Source organism: Falco rusticolus, chromosome 2 (assembly GCF_015220075.1).
Source record: "Falco rusticolus isolate bFalRus1 chromosome 2, bFalRus1.pri, whole genome shotgun sequence".
Taxonomy (NCBI): domain Eukaryota; kingdom Metazoa; phylum Chordata; class Aves; order Falconiformes; family Falconidae; genus Falco; species Falco rusticolus.
The window spans coordinates 53,320,303-53,343,262 of NC_051188.1; the positions used below are offsets into that span (position 1 = coordinate 53,320,303).

At 37.7% G+C, this 22,960-nt stretch overlaps 1 long non-coding RNA gene across 1 annotated transcript; it reads left to right on the plus strand.

Annotated features, from left to right (window-relative positions):
• The first annotated feature begins 1,439 nt into the window (after positions 1–1,439).
• On the plus strand, positions 1,440–16,683 carry LOC119142643. Its single transcript, XR_005102368.1, has 3 exons — positions 1,440–1,623; positions 13,524–13,675; positions 14,320–16,683. It is a non-coding gene; the product is annotated as an uncharacterized LOC119142643 (long non-coding RNA).
• Positions 16,684–22,960: the final 6,277 nt, after the last annotated feature.

A 22,960-nucleotide genomic window follows, 5' to 3' on the forward strand; every position in this document is an offset into this window, starting at 1 on the left:
GGACCATTCTGACATATCTATGTTCTCAGTAGTCAATGGAGAGTGGATGCCCAAGTTACAATTACTCTCTGCTTTTAGAGATACCTTCTTCCTTTCTTGGACATTGCAGGGAATTTAGGTGGTTATTTTAGGTACAATGGATCACCCCTATTTGGGAACACATCTGACGTTTTAGTTAGGCAATGAGCATAATGACTTCAACTAGTCAACCAAAACTGGGTTCCAAGACTTCTTGAAGTTAAAGTAATAGAGATGTTATACTGTGTTTATGCCAAGAGGTATACATGTTTAAATAAAATTGCAATTTTAATAGAATCTCACTGTAATCACAGCTACAAAGTTACTGCTGCAAGATTTCTATGAAATAGAGAGAAAGTACTTAAACAAGCTAAAGAGCAATTGGGAGATCTATATACAGACAGGATAGAATCAGTAGAATTATTGAGCTATATTTGGAAAACCTTGAGTTTTCCAGGTTATAAACCTGTATTTCTGTCTGTGTGCCTGTTTGGTGTGGGTGATACTGTTATGCGTATTTTAGCTGCCAGGTGACAACATGCTCCGAAATGGCTGTTGTCCTTTTCAAAATGGAGGTTTACATTAATCTGTCTTTTCTAAGCATTTTGCTCTTTCAACCGTTGTTCCTGTCAGTTCTGTTTTCATTAGGGCAAGTTCAGATTAAATAAAGCCAATGTATCCATCTTAACAGTTGCAAAATTCTTTCATAAAAAGATCCTGGAAAAGATTCTGAAAGGAGATTAGGATTTTCTATTTAGATTTAACACACTTAGTTATTTTATATTTAACAATCAAATTGGTCAAACCATTTAAGAATTAAAACAGCTGTGCTTGTTAATGTTAGTACAGCTTTAGGTTCTACTTCTAAAAGTATTTTTCAAGCCACCAGCAGAAAACAGTGTTGTGGCACAGCACATTATTAATCAGTCTTTCAGTTCCTAATACTGTTAGTTTGCTACGGATGCTACTTTTGAAATAAGTAATATTAGAGCTGATTTTTTTTAATATAATTACTGTTTTTTAAATGTGCAGTTGCTATTCCTGTGAATTTTACAGCATCAGTAATTTTCTCTTTGTGCTTTGGGCAGGTTATGCTGTTTTACTTACTCCTTAAAGGTAAAAATAAAACAGAAGTATTTTAACTCATTCTGGATTAATTAATATAGTTATGCACATGTGTAGAGGAATGAAGCTGGGTTAATTATCATTGATAACATACAGCTGTGGGCTGGCTGCAGGGGCGGCGGGTTGGCTGATGTAGATAAGGTGCAGCTGTGGCTGGCTCCTGTTAAGAGGTTGGGCAGCCGAGGGAAGAGAGAGGAGGAAGCAGCAGGGAGGAGAGAGTGAGCGCGCCCTGGGTGAGGAGAGACCAGGAGAAGGCAGCAGAGGGACTGGCACTAAGAGTGTGGTGGCATGTGGTGGTAAAAGACCTTGTTGCAGCTTGATAGTTTTGCTGGTGCTGCGACACACATGCAAATAGCAACTAAAAGCATTTGCAACCAAACGCTTCCTTGGCAAACTACTATGCCGTAGCCATCATAAACGGGCTTTCAAACTCGTATACCATTAGAGTACTATATTCAACAAGTGCCGGGCTACAGAGCTGTACGTACACCTGCCCTGGCTCGGCCCGGGACAGGGTTAATTCCCTCCCCGGTGCGGGCGCGCGCGGCCGGGGACGCTCCGGTTTCGGGGGGGGGGGACACGGGCACGGCGCGGGGGCAGGGCCGGGCCAGCGGGCCCCAGCCGGCCACGGGGACGGGCCGTGCCACGGGGCGAAGTGCTCGGGGTGTAACGGGGGGCTGCCCGGGGCTGCCGGTCGCTGCGGGGGGGCGGGGGGCGGTCGTGGCGCGTGTCACCGGGTCTCGCGGCTCCCTGCCCTTGGGACGGAGCGCCTCTCCCCCTTCCCTCCTTCTCGTTGTGACTGTTACTGTCGTTATGATTGTTGTGCTTTTGCTTTTATTTTACCTCATCGCTTAAACTGCTCTGGTCGCCACCCCCGCGTTCCCACCCGTTCCCACCCTCACCCCCCCCCACCCCCACACCCCCCGCTCTCCGCCCGCCCCGGGTGCGGGGCAGCCGCGCTGCGAGGCGCTGCGCTACCGCCGGGTGGCGCCGTGGCGGTGCCTTAGAGTGCATTTCTTTGACGGGCTATCAAAATAATTATATTCCATTGGAAATCAATGATCAGAATCAACACAAGTAAAATGCCCTCTACAGAGTCAAAGGCAGTTACTATTTTCACTTCTGAAATTCATCTTGCTCAGCGTTAGACTGCTTATGGCACGTGCCCTCAATCACTGACACGGAACCTCTGCACAGACTTACCGCTTGGAAGTGTTAGATGAGAAGCTGGATAAGAATAGCTTTCCTTGAACGGATGGCATAGCAGTGCCTTCTGAATATAAGCATATCAATTTTGAAAGGACAAAGCTGTGATCTAAAAATGGCATTGGTAAGAATCAGGGGAGAAAACTCACTTGCCATGTATTTCTCAAAATGGGCAACCACAAAGGGAAGACTACAGAATGTGGATCTTCTTTGGCTTCTGTCACTTCATTCATTCAAAATAACTGTAACAATCACACATTAAGACACGGGAGAATTTCCTGTGCCTGTGAATTTCTAGATGATGTAGTTGCTCTTACACTAGTCCTGAAAATTATGGCATAAGGGACAAGCCAGATCCTGGACCAGGAGTTGAATGTCATTGACACCAATTGGTCTACAGTGAGTGGGGTCAGTTTATAAAATGACCCTTAACTGATCCCTGAAAAGCATAAGCATAATATAAAATGTATATTTAGGTGCTGGGGGGGGAGTGGTGCACTTGTTCTTATTTAAATCCAGTTCTGTCCTAGCTACTGTATAGACTTTAGCTCATTTAATACCTTTGTTGTAACTAGTTTGGTACAAAGATTAAGATGTTATTTAACATTTACACACATAGCTTCATAGCTTATTGGAAGTGATCACTCATTACTTCACCAGCACACATGCAGGTTTTAAAATCACAGCTGGGATACCATTCTCCAATATTACAGGTTATCCAAGCTATGTCCTTCATATCCTTTTAAACATTTCTTTCCACTCCTTGGTTTTCTCTCTTCATTCTAACACAAAAGCTCAGTTATCTCAAGGGACTGGTCCTGGAATATAGAATCATTTGTTTTCAAATGGCCTTCTTGCAGTTCAGTGATCTGTGTTAAACAAGCCAGTGGCTGAAATTCAATTCCTGCAGCACAATTGCTCCACAAAAAGTAAAACTGTCATCAATTTCATTGGAGGGATTAGGCATATATTTACAGCCAGTGTTAGCACTGAGATATCTTTCTGTTAAGCAACTTGCAATGCTATTTCCTCTTTGTATTACTCTTTCAATACGTGGAGTACTACAGCCATGAATATTGCCAACCTGTCAACCTACAAAAGCATCACATTAGCTTTTTAGTTATTACATGTCAGATATTAATTATCAGACAGTACCTGATCAACATTGGTATGCACAAAACCAAGAGAGAACATAAAGAATGCCATCAGGCTCATTGCTGTGTTTTTATTAACAAAACTACTTTTAGCATTATCCCTCTATTCCAAAGACAACCCAGGTCCCTCCTTCAGAGCCAGCTATAAGTCTTCAGGGGTGTTGTAACTGCTGCACCCCTTGCTGGAGTTTCCACAGGCTGTACCTCTGGCATAGCCAAGGTTTACAGTCTTTTTTATGACCCTGGGCCCTAAGGACACTACTGGAGTGGTTCAGTCATCTCACCAGTTTTTTGATATCGCTGTCTTCATGCATTTGGCTGCCTAGCTAGCTGCCACTCCGGAAGAGTGTGGGGTCTCCTGCAAGGCCACACCTTATCTGTCAGCTCCCTGTGGATTTCTTGGATACCTTAGACATTTAGAAAAGCATTCAAAATAACCACTTTGAGTAGTAGAATCTCATCTTATCTGACTCTTCGTTATCATTTGAAGTGTTTGAAAAAGTGATTTTTAGTTGGTGCTTTCTTTGTTATCTCTCTGCTTTTATGTTAATCTTGAAGTGAGTTTTTTGCTGTGGGGTTCAGCTTGGTTTTGGTTTCTAAACAGCAAACAAAACCTCCTGAAAGCTGTGATAAAAAGGGATGGATACTGTGCTGGCATTATAATGTCAGAATTCCAGACATAATCACTGTCTACATTTTTCTTTCTGCTTAGTTTTAAGTTAGCTGGTCTGTACACTTCCTGAATGCTTGTGTTACGTAATCTAGGAATGTACCAACAGTTCAAAGTTTATTTGGCTTCAGTGATGAATTATATATCTTGGAGGCAATTTATCATATATGGGCTTAAAGATGTCTAGGTTTTTTTGTTGACAGGATACAAAGCATAAAACATGCAATGAAAAATTGCTTCAATTTGACTTTTGAACTATTCTGTCAAAATACTTTATCACTCAGGTATTGGGACTAGCTTTGCTGTGAATTAGCCCCTCCTTTCTCTCTTCTCCATCTTGAAGTCTCATAATGTGAAAGGGTGAATGTTTACATTCGCATTAGTCATCATCGAAGAAAGGATCAAAAGCTTAATATAATATACAGTGTGAGATCCATCAGGGTGCCAAGTGCTGTTTTAGGAATGTTAAAAGGAAATAATTTTCAATTGCTTAAGTGCAGGATAGAAGCAATTCAATAACTAAATAACACTAGGTAGCTGAAAGCACATTTGACTTGTGTTCTTGCCAGTTACTCAACTTAGTGGTTGTGTTTGACAGACACAAAATCATGTATATATCACTCATTAATATACATATCTATGTAACATGAGTTGGTTTTTTTGGGTTTTTTTTCTTTTTTTTCTGATGATTCAAAGTGCAATTAACATAAGTAACACAGGCATTTTATTTTTCATACTTCTGTGAATATAATTGAAAGTCAGATATTGCAAACTATATTGTCCAAGGCCCAATTGTTTTAAATTTCTTTCTCAGTTATGGTACTGCAAACTAAATACTGATAAACTGCTGAATATAAAATCTTCTTGGTTTTATAGCAGAATTACAAAAAAAGTACTTGAGTTACTAGGGTTGGAGGAATACAACAGGAGTGTAACAAGGCCTTCTGAGAATATCTGCATTCTGTGATTCCAATTTTTAGGAACTTTGAAGAACCCAGGAAGAGTGTAATAAGTTCACTGTGTGTAAAAGTCTAGGAGATCCAAATCTATAATAATTGTCGTTGCAGAATTCTCATTGAAGTCAGTCTAGTTTGGAACTCTTATCAAAAGCAAAATTAAGCCTCAGTTCCTCTCTGTTTTCTACTCTATAGTTCCTTTTTCCTTATTCAACACAAGTACAAGTATTAAATTTAGACATTTTAAGGGAAAGGCAAGTTAAAAGGTTTAGCTCCTGCAGAGGTTTGTTACATGCAAATATCATTATATTTGAATATCAGGATCCTTATTTAGCAGTCTAGAAACAGAGGAGCTGTTCAGAATGCTTACTACAAACTGAAGCATTATGAGTGCTGCAGGATGACAGCGTAAGGGAGCACACATTCATACCACTTGTTAACAAGGACTGCCTGTCCCTAGGACTTAAGCTGGTCAGTGAAGAGAATCAGTCCCAATGTCAGCAAAGCAGATTTTTCTAACATAATTGCTTTTATGTAAAGCAAAATATTTTAATGTGATTAAAATTACGGGGATGCTACACAACTCCAGCGTAACTTTCCTCAAATTGAAGGCAGTGTCTTAGAAACCCACTGCCCCCAGTGCTGTAGCATACCATTACATTACATCAAGAGGACATGTATTGATGATAACTTGTGCAGTAACCTGGAAAAGACAGGATATTGAGACTTTTTGTGGAAGGTCTGTAAATAAAATGCTTCATGAATTGAATAGTATTACTTTTTATCACCCTGTTAACTTGTTTGGCTATAGTGTTTGTTCCTTGCTTACTGTGGGATGCCGCACAACCTTCTTGTATTAAGGATTTGTCATCTTTTCCTCTTCTGGGAGGAGGAATTTTTTTACTGATTTTTTTAAAGCTTCTCAGGAAGGCTGAGTTTACACCAGTAAAATAAAAAGGACTCAGACATGGCCTTAGCAATGACACACAATTGTCCCCACTTTTGAGTATTAGCACAGGCCGTGGCATATTTTTGGCCCATGCAGACTATGATTTTCCAGATTAACACATGGGCAGGTTTGGGGCTATCTGTTAGAACTGATCCTAATAGGCAATTTGAATGCTCTCCCCTGTCTGGGGAGGGAAAGAAAACGTAAGCATGATGTATGTATATGAGCTGTATGGGTATGGGCACACCATGTCAGTTGGCCCCAGAAACACTTCCTAGACCATATTAATAACTAGAATAAATTTAAATTTTCAGCACCATGTTACACAGTATAAAGTATTATTTGTATTATATTGAAAATTAAAAGCAGTTGTTGCATAATCTGTGATAAATTTCCATGTCAGCATTTTATTAATGTTTGCATAGTAATTCTTTATTTAAAATCAGTTATAATAAAAGATAACGAATAAAAAGAACTACAGCTGCACCAGTGGTATTATTCCTGCAAGTAAGCTATGCAATTATTTAGTCTCCTTGTTCTCTTAGGAGTTTGTTTGCAAACAGATGCTGATTTCTATGAATATATACACAATACATTTACTGCACACAATACATTTACTGCACACAATACATTTACTGACTAGGTGAAGCCAAGTATGATTTATGTCTTCACTAGTGTGGTGTGCATTAGCACATAAAAATATGAGTAGTGGTTTGTATTAAAAATTATCAAGGATATATTACAACAAAAAGAATCTCTGCATTGAAGAGCAGTGTCATTGTAGCAATGGTTTACTGCCCTTATGTTGTTCAACAGTATGCTGATACAAATGCAAATGCACTGATGTGTGTTATGAAAGCCGTGTCCTTCTACCCTTCAGTTAAACCTGTGATCCTGTTTCCAGTTTATAGAGATAAATTTGTGGTATCACTAATTTCAGAGTCTAGGGGTGGAATTTAAAATCTTACTCTAGAAGGAATAAACTGAAAGAGATGTTCTGTATGTATCCTTTTGCAATACTCTATTCTTTAGTAGTCATGAAATGTTAAATTGAATTTAAAATGTGCGGGGTTGAACTCTAAAGCAGGAATTGAGCATGAAAGGATGAAAGTTTCTAATTTTTACTTGATAGAAGTGATATTTGGTGCCTCATTTGCTAAGGAGCTAATGTGCTGCTCTGCATTTCCATCTTCAGTTAAAGTATTGATGACCATTAAAAAAAATATTTTCTGATTCAGCTCTCCTAATTTCAATCCACTAATTGGGATAAATCAAAAGAGGGAGACTTTTTTTCATAGGACAGCTCAACCAAAGGGCATGCTTAATAAACCTGTTTATGTTGGATCTCCCCATTCTGAAAATATCGGAGAACATGGAATAGAAACCAACAAAATTATGTATGATTTGGTAGTAGGAATATCCTTCTAATTCTATGGATACATTTAAAAAGTGATGTAAAAGTGAAATGTCTATTATATTCTGTAATGGAGGAATCCTTATTCCAGCAAGTTCTAAGTAGCACGCTATTACATAATTTTATTTGCCCTGTAAACAATAGTTATCCTTGTATTACTTTCTCAATATTGCAAATCATTTTCTGGGAGGGTTTTATAAAGTTGGAAAGTTTACAGGAAGGATTTCCTCCAGCCAATGTATCTAGCAAGAGAATCACTGTTTTCGGTGCCTGGATTTCATCATTTACACTTAAACTGATAAGCAACTTCAGTAGGGCTTTAGGACCTAGGGGATTAACTGTGACTAGAAACGCGCCTCTTCTTGCTTAGGTTTTTGTTTACTTTTCTATAAGGCTTGTTAAGGAGCTTGAATGCACACTAATCCTTCAGTATCTACTTTTGACAATTCCTGTCACGTAATTAGAAGGATGAATATAATAAGTGGTGTCACTGGCACCTCCCATGAATTACAATCTGTTCCTCCTCTGCTACTCTGAAAGAAAAATCCTGAAAAACTTAAATGAATTCATACTAAGGAAGTTAAATGCTTTATAACCTGAATCAATTTTCCTGTTTCAGGCACGAAGTGGTTCCCATTATTTTTCTGGTTTGATAAGATTCATAAATGTATGTACTTTTAATGAGACTGCAAACAAATTTGAGAATTGGAGATTGTGACTTTAAAAAATATCATTTAGCCAGTCTTTGCTAACCAGAAGTTGTCATATAATCTTGTCCTTCCTTGTGCTATGTAGTACACTATAGCAAACATTTAACAATATATACTTGACTTGAAGAAATTCATGTTTTGTACAGACAGTTTTAGGGCCCTAGTAATCAAGAAACTGCACAAATTGCATGATGGAACTATAGAACAATTGCCTTTACAGCTAGTCTTGTTTTGTTGAAACTATGGCTGCTGCAGTTTCATAGATGTAATGGCATATATGACAGCAACATGCCACACTTCAGTAAATATTCTCTGTATAAAACTGAGTAACAGATAAGTTACTTGACCTATCAAGTAAATACAGAAAAAACACATACAGTATAAAGGAGTTGCAAAGTATTTATAAAAATATGCACAGGCCATCACCTGTGCCTCACAAGTTACACAGCAAATCATAAAGGCTGTTGACAAATGTACTTAATCTACCAGAGTATGAAAAAATGCAAAATTCATTCATTAGCAGATCCTAAGAGCAATTGACAGTTGTCCTTCTCTAAGTGATACTTCTGCCATTTCTTTCTGAGAGAACTGAAAGAATGTTCATAGCTAATCACATGTTTTATCCATAGATCTCTTTTCCAGAATAAATGTGTTGGTTATTTAGGGGATTTACCTTGTGTCCATGGTGCTGCTCATACCCATCTTTTTTTTTCTAGTCTGAGTGAAGTATGAAAGCAAATGATTAATACTTACAATGACTTCAGGCCTTAGTAAGATACTATTAGGAGAATTAAGATTTTGGTGATGGGAGGTGAGAGCTGGTCCAAGGACCTGTAAGAATTATGTACCTATCTTGTATCAAGGGTTCATTTCCCTTTTTTCTGTGGATTTTTATATTTTATTCTTTACTTTCTGGCATGTGTACCTCCAATTTTCTTGCTTTGGATAATTAACAGTGGAGTACAACTTTGGAAAGATAGTCATGAGCTTACCAGTTCTTACATCACACTTACTTAGTTGCCTTCTATAAACATCTCACCTTGTAGTGGAAGTTTGTCTTCCCCAGCAAAGAAAATGTCAACATTCTCCATACATTCTTTACTACCATTCCCAGATTCTGCAATAAGCATGGAAAATGCATCATCAGTATCTTTTCTGTGTTCTCAGCAGCTCACCAAATCTTTTTGTGCAAGCCTCACCATTCTGTGTGCACTAAAATTGTGAAAAATAAACAGATAAACAGGTGTCTGTACTTTCAGGGGAAAAAAAACCCCAGCAGAAATGGTATTCTTTAATAAGGAATTAAGTTCTCATTTTTAATAGGACAAATGATGCATACTAACCTGAAATATGTGACGACCAGGTAACAACTAACCCTGTCAATCTGAGAGGAATATGTGGTGCATTTTAAAGCACAGCAAAAACTCTTACGCATCATCCATCAAAAGTTACTTCTAATTTATTCAGTAGGATGCCATGGTTAATAAAAACCAAATTATTTTTTAATATCGTACAGCTTTGAGAAGTGCCTAAAGCCTCAGCAGAGATACTCGCCTGATAATACAAAGTTCATGGTTTATTCAACCACAGCAGCTGTTGTAAACCCTATCTTGTCATTTATTTTCCAGCTCTTGAAAAAGATTTATAATCTGATTTTAAATGCAACACATATTTAGCCCTCAGATCTGTAGCAAAAACAGTCACAGTGACACCTTACTAGACCCAGAAAAAGAAGGGGGAAAATGTCTTCATGGTAATAAAGAAACAAAGTGAAAATAACTGGATTTTATTTTTTCTTTTTAATTTTTAAATATGTCTTCTAAAATCTTCAGTAAAAAAAAAAGAGGGAAAAAAATCCTCATGTCTTCCTTTTTCTCTAGTTAGAATTACTTTTTTTGGCAGTCTGGGGCAGGCAAATAACATCAGAAAAGTCTAGACCATGCAGTGATGCAATTATGCTTCTCATCATTCAATCGGATTGAATAAGGATACCCTTTTCTCTAAATGGCATGGTTCTAAATTTTTAAGTTTTAGAAGCTGCCACCAGATTGTGCCTTTTGTCTAAAAGATCCACACCTCAATTACTACCAATCTATCTCTTGTTTTCTGAGAATTATATGCCATTTCCTGATGTTTTCCCAGGTGCAACCATTCCACAAATATATGAGGCAAATCCATGTCCATAACTCCATACTTAAGCTGCTTTTTGAACTATTTCTAGAGGTTTTCTGCCACTGTAACAGTTTCCTTGCTGTTAACAAGCCAGGTTTGTGTTATTGTTGAATATCTGACTCCAACCTAAATCCATCTGGTTCCTGCATATATATGAGAGTTCCACTTCTGCTATAGAATCAGTTTCATAGTGGCTTCTCCAGGATTTAAAGCATATTGAGATATTACCAAAATGGTTTATTTTACTTGTTGCTGTAAAGTGCTGAACAATATGTTTAACAAGGATTTTCTCTGTCCCTTTAAGCGACCGAGAGATGTGTTCAAAATCGCAATGATTTGGAATGCATACTGGCATTCATTAGAAAAAACAGAGGAGGATTTTAAATAGATATTTTAAATAGATGTTTTTCATCTTCTCTGATGCTTTTGGAAAATTTTAAAGGTGCTTTAAGGAGTAAAGAAACATCCTCTAAGACCGTTTTAAGAGGGCAGCCTTTCTTAATCTATAAGGAAAGATTTAGTTGGAGAACAAAGATGCCTATCTGAAATAATAAATGTTTGTGCATGACTAATGTTATAGGTCAAATTTGGAACCAGCAAAACAAGTAGTATACTATGAGCAGTCATTACAGTACTTATGCATATCCATCACTGTGTACTGCATGATGCATAATTTATCATCCTTGAAGTCTTGGCACTATGGTTTTAAAAGACCAGACACACCAATTTAAAAATAATAACTTTTATATATTTATCGACTGATTATTGCACTAAAACATTAGGTTGAGTCTAAGTACATGAAAAGGCTAACAGGCAGAAAGAAGCTCCTTTTTACAGGAAGCAGTATGTCCAACGTGTAGGAACAGCAGTGCTCTTTACAGATTGCTCTTCATGTAGAAGCCTCTGTCCCAGTGACACCTCAGCAGGCTGGTCCTCAGCTCCTCAGAGCCCTGCTCTGCCCATCCACCCACAGCCCATGTCCCAGCCTGGCCTTAGCCTCGCCCTGTCCCCACGGAGGTGACCAAAGCCCAGGGCTGGGACTGCCCCCGTGCCCCTTGGCTGCGCTGCTCCTGGCTGAGGTGGTGGGACAGGTCCTGGCTGCCAGCCTCTGCCCTAATACCCCATTGGGACCCCTCACTGCTTCCACCACTCAGCAAGCAGCCAGCACAAAAGGTGCCTGACAGAATAAGAATTACCCTGACAGAGGGTAATCTCTGTTTTAGACTACAGATTGTAATTAGAGGATTCATAAACCTGCAAAACAGAGCTAAGTAAGTACGGAATTTTTATGTTTGTATTTAAAAATATAAATGTCTAGAAAATCATTATATCAAAACTTCCCCAAAACATGCTTTTTGCTAATGTAACTAGATACACTACTATAGAAAAGCTGCATGAATACTGACAGTAACTGTCAAATTTAGCTTGGATTCAGTAACAAAAGACATGCATAAAATAAAAGTATTTTTGAAAAGAATAAGAACATTCTTAAATATCCTTTCCATGTCTACCACAAGCTAAAAATGTATCATTTTCATCTCTGTCCCTAATCACTCACTCTAAGGCAAACCTCAGATCCATCCTTGCAAGTGGCTCACCTCCTTCCTCAGGCTAACAAAAAGTTGGTACACACCAAAACTTACTCTTTGAATATGCACAGTCACACTTCTGCATCTTCCTGTGCATCTCTAAAAGTGCTGTGGTTTAATTAATACTCATTATTTGAGCGTTTGGCTTCTGCGGAGCAGCCGCTCAATAAACAAATAAGTTACTGGGTTTTGTATTAATTTTCAAGAGTCAGAGGTTCAGTAGGTTGAAAGAGTAACACACAGCATACATAATAATTGCTCACTATGATTCTGAATTGGATACTTGCATTGAAGCTTTAAAAAAGTTATTTAAGGCATCTAGGTAAATTGCCGACTTTCCCAAGTCACTGGAGATTCTAGTTATGTTGCAGTACTATGAAAATCAGATCACAACTTAGGAGCTCAGGTATGAATATACAAGCGAAAATCATAGATTGCACTCACAAAAAACTACTGTCGCCTTCCTTCACTGTTTTAAAATTAGAAATATTTTCAGAAAGTTATTGAACTATTTTATCAACCATGACCAAATTAGACAATTTGGTGCTGGCTCCTCAGGTTATTCAATGGGTGAAGTTATGACCATTTTAGTTACAGTATTTTCTTCAGCCTATTAACAAATGTAAATCAAAGTTGCTGATTAAAATAAATATGTAACACCATAGATTGTCTTTCATTCATTGGCTTCAGCTACTTCACAAATATTTGTTGTCAAATTACTTTTTTATCCTGATTTGGACAAATTAAGCAGATTTACTGTCTGTCTATATGAAGCAGTTTTTCTTGTGTCTAGAAATTCTTACAATTCTTTTCTGAACCTACATATATTTTCAGTATTTTTCACTTGTGCAGCCAGAATACGTTCACCAGGAGCAGAGAAAGCGACAATGGCACCTTCTTAGTGGTTTTTTCCTCCAATATTATGTTTGCACATTTATATGTTACTTAAAGCACCTGAATAAGAACTTTCTGAAGTAATTATTGACAATGTTCACAACCCAACAGAGTTTTCTATTTTGCAAACGTGATCGTCATGCTTATTAGATCTTGCAGATCAATTTCTATGTTAAATCTTACCTTTAGAAGGTTAGATTAAGTAAGCATAATGCTTCTAGCTTTCCTCTGAACCTCTGAATGAAAACAACAGAGGAGTCACAGGGAATTAGGATGTGCTATCTATGTAGACAGCAAGAAGTAGTACACTTCTTTCTGTATGAAATAATTTAAATATGATACTTGGCTTCTACGGGAGATATTAATAAAACCTGTTCCAAAAATCACTTTGGCAAAGATTAGTCAGTATTAGGGTTCTAACACTAGGATTATAATGTGTGCAACACAGGATTAAAATTCTAATAATCTCAGTCCTTCAATTGACGATGTGTGGAAGCCTACTACCTCCGGTAGATTTCATTATATGCACAGTATCAGGACCTGAAATGTTAAAGTTAGCTGGAGCCATAATCAGTTGATGCTTCAGAGATGCAGTTACTCCCCAGATCCCTAAGTGTCAAAGAGTCTGTGTTTCACAGGTTTCTTATTCTCTTTCCTTCTGTACAGAATAATGAGGGAAGTAACAATGAAATCAGCCACACTCTTCAGTGAAAAAGAAAGATGCACTTTCTGATGGATTCTGCTCTTATCATCTTCCCAAAACAATTGTGGCCTTAGATGTTCTCCAATTTTGAAATCATTATCGAAGCTTAGGGCATGTAAGTATTAGTTCTTACCTCTTGCTTGTCCAGTTTTGATTATATGACAGTATCATACAAGACATCTTTTCCAGTGTCTTAATCAGCACACACATATAGCTGATTTCAGTGCTGTCTTTCAGTTTTTTTCTCAGGAGAGCTATTCTGCATTTTTCACACTTTTTCCTAAGGCATTCTGTATTGTTCTTCTATTGTATACGTTATCTCCCTCATTATCTGATAAGTATTTTTTATATACATTTTATGTCACTTTTCTTCCTGTAAACTTTTTTTTAATTTTTTATTACCAAGTAACATGTTTGTGTGCTAGATCCTAACTCTTTTTTTCCCTTCCTCTGAGGCCATTGATTCACTATGGTTGTTTTTTGGCTGAGTTTTTGTGTTTGTTGGTTGGGGGGTTTTGGGTGGGCAGGGGAAGAGAGAATTTTTTTCAAAATTATCAGTTCCTGGCTGGAAGTGATTAGTAAATGCAAAAGAGAAAATCAAACTTAAGTCAGATTTTACATATCTACTATATTTTCCCCGGATGTATAGATGTATTTTTGCTGTATTGCTTTAAAAGAATGAATCTCCATGTCATGTTCCATGTTAATCAGTATATAATTCCATTTCTGTCCTCACTAATTCTCACCATCTTTTTTCAGGATTGCTCTGCTTCATGAATATCGCAGGATAATTTTCCCTATTTTAAAATTCTTTATTGTTATCGCAGGTTTTCTTACTATTCAGCTTTTGATGTCCATGAATCCCACAAACTCTGAGGACCTAGGGGGCCCCCAGAATAAGGCCGTAAATTTACTGAGTTTAGGCCCACTTTTATAGCCAGTGGAGGGGGAAACAGGGAGAGAGAACTAAGACCAGTCCTGTTCATTTAAAACTGAAGAGCCTATGTGTGTCTGTGCCTCTTTCTGCTGGCTGTGTGTGGTGAGCTGGCCTTGGCTGGATTCCAGGTGCCCACCAAGCCTCCTGTCACTCCCCCTACTCAACTGACAGGGAGACAAAAGTACAATTAAAGGCTCGTGGGTTGAGATAGTGACAGAGAATCATTCACCAACTACTGTCATGGGCAAAGCATTCTCAAGTCAGGGAAATTAATGTAATTTTATTCCCATCAAATCAGAGTATGGTAATGAGAAATAAAACCCAATCTTAAAAACATCTTCCCCCCACTCCTCTCTTCTTCCCAGGCTCACCTCGCTCCCAGTTTTTCTTATCTTCTCCCTCCGAGCAGCACAGGGGATGGGAATGGGGGCTGTGGTCAGTCCATCACACATTGTCTCTGCTGCTCCTTCCTCCTCACACTCCTCCCCTGCCCCTGTGTGGGGTGCCTCCCACAGGAGAGAGCCCTCCATGAACTTCTCCAACATGAGGCCATCCCAGAGGCTGCAGTTCTTCAGGAACTGCTCCAGCGTCAGTCCTTTCCATAGCATGCGGTCCATCAGGAACAGACTGCTCTAGTATGGGTCCCTCCCAGAGTCACAGGTCCTACCAGCAAACCTGCTCAAGCCTGGGCTCTCCATGGGGTCACAGCTCCACCTGCTCCAGTGTGGGGTCCTCCATGGGCTGCAGATGGATGGGTATCTGCTCCACCACTAACCTCCATGGGCTGCAGGGGGACAGCCTGCCTCAACGTGGTCTTCACTACAGCCTGCAGGGAACTCTGTTCTGGCACATCTGGAGCACCTCCTCCTCATCCTTCTTCACTGACTTTGGTGTCTGCAGAGTTTTTCCTCTCACATATTCTCACTCCTCTCTCCCTTCTGGCTGCCGTTGCACAGTAGTTTTTACGCTTTCTTAAATATGTAATCACAGAGGTGTTACCACCATCGCCGATGGGCTCAGCTTTTGCCAGCGGTGGGTCCGTCTTGGAGCCAGCTGTCATTGGCTCTGTCAGACATAGGGGAGTCTTCTGGCATCTTCTTACAGAAGCTGCCCTGTAACCCCTGCCACTACCAAAACCTTGCCATGCAAACCCAATACACTATGGAGGAAAACCACACAGCTTAACTAGAATGTCAGGTTACATACATAATTTAAATGCCTGAATTTAGATAGGCTAAAGGCTAGTCAACACAATTACTTCTACATGAAAATTACACTGATAATAGAATTGCGAGTGGTAAAGCCAAAGAATATCAATATTTACTTCAAGATTTCATTAAAGAAAAAAAATTATTTCTCTTGCATAGAAATTCACTTTTCAGTCACTTTTATCAAAACATACCATTAGAATCATGATTCTCATAACCTTATCATTAAAACCTTCCTTGATCTTCTGCAATAAAAAATCTTAAATGCCATTAGAAAGTAGTATTTATAGTGAAATGTACACATATTACATTACTATGCCTGGGTACTGTTCCAGAAATATAGGCCATGTAGGCAGGATCTATCCACAGTTATAATTATAAATGTGAGAGAGAGAACCAGTCAGGTTCTTTACCACAAGCAGATTACTATTTTTTCCCCTTTATAGTCAGTGTAAAGCAGCTGGCTGACTTCCTTTCCTTTTAGATTGGTTGCTGTCATACAATATCTGTTATCTTTATGCTGTACACAGTTTCATAATGTTACCATGTAATATAGTCCATTTTAGCTTTGCAAGCCATATTGTTTTCTTTCACTGTAATTTTATGCCAAGAGGGAAAGAGTCATTTAAAACTTACAGTCACTGAAGAGGCTGGTGTATAGGTAACTAATAAACAAACTTGGATTCTCCTTGGGCTCTCTGTTATAAGTGAAGTAAATTAGGTTCAGTGATCGGTCATCTGTAATATAGGGTCAACTGTTGTTTGAGACCCCCTTTAGAAGACTCTGAGATACCTGTAAGGATCATGCACGATGCTAATTAACATAGCTGTTGAATGAATATGTATGATTTTCCAACAAATGTAATCCATAAACATATTGTGGGACTATATAATTTTGTTTGATTGAAACATACTGCATGTATGTTAGGTGGAATGATCCCCATGCATCCAGCACTGCAATAAGAATGCCTGATTCCTAATGGTACATTGGTGTTGCGTTTTCTATTCCGATTTTGGTAACAACAACTTTGGTGAGGTTAAGGCTAGATAACACATGTAGAAATGAGAACAAAAGTAGACATAAAGATGTAAAAGCCTTTCCTAGGATATTAGGGGTGGGAGAGAGATTTATTTTTTTTGTTGATCATTGAGTCCTTAAAGACAATGGTGATTTCAGTATTTAATTATTCATTTCATTTTAAAAAGCAAACAAACACTGACTCAGCAAGAAAGAAAAGTCCCCCTGCAGCTTTTCCAATTATTTGATACAATAATTTTACCATGACCCCTAATGATTCTAATTTCAGTCTTTTAAATATCTACCAAATAAAAAATGACATGTGGTGCCCAGGAAGAACAGGAGAAACAAGTTCCTTTCTGTTGCCAAAGAGAACTGTACCCTGAAAGTTTCAATTTTCATTCTAATCTTTTTTAACTAGAACAGCTGAAAAAACCCCTATATTCCAGTTTCATATTATACAAACACAATTCTGATAAGCCAAAAGATAATTTTACATTATTTCAAGCACTCAACAGAAAAACATAAACATGCAAGTTAATAATTATGACCTAAGGCCAGAACGGCACAACACAGGGCCCAAACAAAACCCAGGATCAAATGCTGCATGATGCAGATACGATGAATCTCTTCTAGACTGCATTAGCCCTGTAAGCAAGTGGGTGAGCCACACTGAATCCGTCAGTTTTTGGTCGTTAAAGTCAGAGTTGCCTCAAGTCATATCCAAGTTCCTTCTTCCTTAGGAAATCCAATTAATTTAATACTAAATGGCTAACAAGCTGACCAAGTGTTCCTGTCTGTTTTTATTATATTGAATGGAGCATCAATGACTTTCACAAAAGTTAAAAAATACTTACTGTGAGTAGCAAGTGAGAGAGAGGGTATGCACTCTTCCAGATGAGATGCAAAAGCAAAATACTTGATATTAGTAAATTTAATTCCTTCAGACTTTGTGAATACAATTTAGTTCCAGATTATAGGCATCTTAAAATTGGGTTATGACCAATAGTCAGCTAAATACATCTTTAGATTTCATTCACTAGGTTGACTAGGGACTTGATGTACTTCCATTCACATGAGCATTTAGTGCCTGTTCATATACTCTGGGGAGCAAAAGACACATATGTACAGCTGGCAGATGCAACACAGATACAAAAGTCTGGAAAGTATCCTACTTTGGAACTGAATCCTGTTCTGGGCATCTACAGTCTGAAGTTGATCTGAAACCCTTAGTGCTTGTTCCATTTGCATAAACATAGGCATCTAGATTAATTTCATACATCTAAGGTATCCAAGACATCCACACAAGGCTGACAGGTACGCTTTGACCTAAGGGAGTGCAAAGCCTTTCTGGGCAAGCAGAGAAGCAGGGGTGAGTGGCACCAGGCACATGATTACATCCATTGGCAAAATGAGATCTTATGAAAGTGCCATGGGAACATTGCTAATAACAGCTGGCAGGATTCACCTGAATTTTAGGCAGCTTAAATTCAGTCAATGAATATTATACCAGGTAACTGTCATAGATTCTGGAACATTTTCTATAGCAATGGCATTGTGCTAATTGAATTCTAATTCACTAAACTACAACCTATATGCCTCAAAAATCTCTGGGTGTTCTATTCAATACAACTGTTTTTCAGTTCCTTGCCTGAAGTGTTTATTTATCTGCATACCTTACTTAGCTGCAGATATCACATTACTGTAGATGAATTTCAGTAATTGACTACATTATTTCTATATAGCCTTTATATCTCAAAGGGATGCTGTGAAACATAATTAATGTGTTTGAAATATTTGGAAAAAATCAAATGGAAACCAATAGAGAAAACTAGAAAAAAATTAAAAACCAGTTGAGAAAAATAGGTGGAACAGGTATAAGACTGGCATAAGTACAAATAGTCTTACCATATAACTGTAACAAATGTCCAAACAGACACCTGTGAAATAAGAAGTTTTTTTTCATTCCTTTTGGATTAAATGCAGAAAAGACATTCTTAATTAAAATGATGGTGTCCATAGTAAGCTTTCCATGCTTTCCATCGGTGTAACTAAACTGGTTTAAAAACCACTACACAGAAACCAGTATAAATTTCATTTGCAACAAAGGTCCCTGGTATAACACTTCTGAATTGCAGTGTTACATTCTTTCCCAGCTTCTCCTCAACAATAACAAATAAAAAACCCTCTCAATAATAGCAAAGAATCACAGAATCATTTTTAAAATTCAAATTTAATTTATCGGATTTGAAGTTCAGTGGTATTTAATACAAATGGAAGAGTTTGGCATTACTTAGGCAAATAAGATGTCAAAATCAATAGAAAACAGTGAGTGGTGAGGGATATATGTGCATAATTAGACATCCTCACTTCCTTGTGAGGTTTCAGAATATGTAAGGCTGTAAGAATAAGGACAAAGGGAGACAGAAGCATTACTGTAATAAATTAAAGTATTTCCCTGACTATTCAAATGACAGTAAGGAATCCTTTCCCTTGTAATCCTTTGGATTTCAGAAGCCTATGGAATACTGAGGATAAGTTAATACAGAACACCAAAAGGACTCAAATATAGCATAGTACAGTGAAAAACACAAGGTGTAAAAAGAGGTGAACTCTTAGCTTGATGGTCTATATCCAACCCTTTTTCACTGTGGCCTGCCTTCTCTGTAAAACTGACTCTCCTTGTTGGTGTGTTCTTCCCTAATGCCGGTACGAGTTTTCTCTCCTCACTTAGATTTTGTTCTGCACTCATTCTACCCAGGCTTTCTGCCTAGTCTATACCACACAGTTTCTTAAGGGTTTTGCTCTAATACCTAGATTTATTTCCATGGATTCTTCTCTTTCTGTTGATCTCTGCAGAGAGACTGCTGTCATGCAGAACAAGTGGAAATAGCAGGAGGAAATAATAGGAAATTTCACAGGAAAAAATGAAACTGTCTCCTGTAACGTGATCTAATCCTGCTCTCTGTAGCCTCAGTCTATATAGAAAGAAGAAAAAAATCTTACTGCTGCAAAATATCCAAGGGAAAATCAAGCACAACTTACACTTGATTATGTAACTCCTTTCATTAAGAATCTCATGTACATTATGTATTCTAATTTAAGTGTATATTTGCAAATAAATTAATCAACACAGAAGAAAATTTTAAGGAGTAGAAAATAAAACTTGCACTACCATGAAGCCATGAGTAACACCAAGTATTTCCAAGACTCCATATCTCTGTGTTTAAAATATACGTAAAAGGTTTAGGTTTTTATATTTTTAAAAAACCCAAACCCTCACTGATTTGAACTACATGATGCTCTCAAAAGGAAATTTACTTTTCAGTAATTATCTTGGAAGTATTTCATTATAATTGGCAAAGTTATTGCTAGAGTGTTGTATCTTGCTCCAAGACAACTTCTTTAACAGTCATCTTAAAAGTAGGTTTCCATGGCTCCCATTTCCCCAAAATAAAAGCAGCTAGTCAAATAGCATTCAAAGAGCACTCTGTCTCAAAGCTAATTGCTAACATGGAAAATTGCTTTGAATAGTTCTAAGCTTCATACTGTCAATCAGTTCACAAGTTTTCTCACATTTAAGTTTATATTTATTGCTTTTTTTTTCTGTAGGCTTAACACCAAATGTCAAGAAAAATCAATGGGACAAAATCAACTTGAAAATATAGATAGACAATTTCCAGTGCAGTAAAAAGTAGTCATGTATGCATACCTGAGAGCAGAATTTGGGTCACTGAAAAAACCACCAACATTATGAATTTGTACAGACAATAGAAAGTAAAGCAGAAGCTTTCATTCCTTTTCCATATTCCACTCATTAAGGTAATATTTTTAATAAGAGTACAGAACTGTGATGAAATTAACATTTTCAGTAAATACTGTATTGTTCTATGCTTTTCAAAGCATGTTTGTTGCTGGTATGTGCTATAGATATAGACAACCTAAACATTCGATCTGAAACAGTAAAGTAATTCTATTATTCTTATGGCTAAGTACTCAGGTGTCAAGAAGTGCAGTCTGTTTATTGTGCCACTGATTTCATATGAAAATGGTTGAAATGGAAGAGTGCATTGGCAGGTGTAATTATACAGGATTGATGAGGGAATTAGAGAGGAAAGTAAGGACCATTCAACTGCATTTAGAACATAGAACATTGCCTGTGAAGCTGGCCAGAATGGCTTAGATGAAAAAGTTGTCTGCTATGTATTATTTCTTCATAAAATAGATGAATTCTGCTATGACATGGAATTTATTACTCCCAGACACAGACTATACAAAGAAAATAGGATTATTTTAAAATGTGCTTTAATTTCTGTAGGAGTCTCTGACATTTCATCTACCTGTTCCTTACATTCTGCAATATTTAAGTGCAGATCTGTTTACAAACCTTTGGTGTACTTTTCCATACATTATTCTCCTGCTCTATAATTAACCTTTTGTTTAGCAATAGCAATTATAATTAAATTAGCATGCTGAACTATATAATATTTCATGCTAAGCCTGCAACTGTTGACTTAATTTCAGTTTTAATATAGCCAAGGTACTGAAATAGATTTTCCCCCATATCATCTTATTAAAATAATTATAAGCGTCTTTTAAAAAGTACAATCTTAATGAACTTAAATTAAATTTTAATTTGAACAACTGATTTTGTCATTAATATTACAGATGTTGAGGCTCACCATGAAACATCAAACATTTAAGGAATTAAATGAAACACGATTTTAATTAATTCCTACATACTGAGATGATATGCAACTGATTCTGCTTTAAAACATCTGTTAAATAAACTTTATTTTTTGTTTAATCCCTTATAATTTCTTGTTGTTCTTTATTTTTCCCTTGTAGCTTTCTTGACACTTACCTTTTTTCACAGAACTGTTCAAATGTCTGTTATTGTGTCCCATAAGTGTCCAGCAAGTTTATCTGCTAAATATTCTGTTCTGCTGCATTAGATAACGGTTCTTATTTCTTACAGGAGTCTTTAGTTCAAATCTGTTTTATTTTATATCATCTCAGCTGTCATTCACAACTTCTGTCCTCCAGAGTCACCTACTTCTACGTACATGTTTGTTCCCATTCCGATTTTGTGAATGCAATATCTGGTTTGAATGAGCCCATTAATTCATTTTCTTTTTTTTTCTTTTTTTTAATATAATTGTATATCCCACCCACAGGGTGACACTATAATCCTTTCAAGCATCAGTCTGGCTGTCACATAGCAGGAAACTAAGAAATATGCGGGCTTACTCTTAATTACTAATTATGTATTCCCAAAATGGAACCTTCTTCTGGTGTGTAATAATGTTGTCAGCTTTCCAATTCTCGAAGCCAATCCAAGTCATCCCACAGCTACCTACTTTGTTCTTCCTGTCATGATAAATTTCTTACATTTAAGCTTCTCGTTTAGCTGAACCTTCGCTGAGACCAATTCTTGCTTACTGACATGAAGCATGGAATTCATCTGACTAATAGCAAGAACACATTTTTGAGAGGGTGATTCATCGCATATTATGTAGAACTTGGAATAGGTTAGATGACTCATATTCTGTTTTCTCCCATCATACAAAGGGACACCACATGGTTACTTGAATTACTGAAAGTATTCCTGCTTTGGCTAATTCCCACAGTAAATTTATCTGCTGGCAAACTGTTTCCACTGTGGATAGGTTGACCACAGCCAGCAGCTGAGCACCCAGACAGCCACTTGCTCACTTCTCCCACACCTCCAGCAGGATGGGAGAGGGATAGGAACCTACCTGTTCACCATAGCCAAAACACCAACATATAACACTGTTTTAGGTCAGAAATCCAAAACACAGCGCCATGCTGGCTGCTCCAATGAAAGTTAACTTCACCTCAGCCAGACCCACTACACACAGCTATCGCCATAAAAAAACCCATAAAATGCTTTGGCCCTTATTTCCAGTCACAGTAGTTTAAACTGTAGTGAGGTTGAAGGAAAATATCCTACAACTAAATTTCTTTTTCTATGGAGAAAGCAAGGAATGGCTTTTGCCCTGTCTATTTCATGTTGTATGCCCTCTCCCTTACAGACCTTGCTTATGCCCTTCCTTCTACTAGCAAAAACTGGTTTTAAGCAAAGTAACTACTATTCTCATCTCCTCTACCCTTCCCTGCATCAAACGTCAAAGGCAGTAATGACCAGGCAGCTTTCATACTGAAAACCAAAGCAAACCTTTAGCACTTCAAATATAAACAGTCGTTACAGAGTTC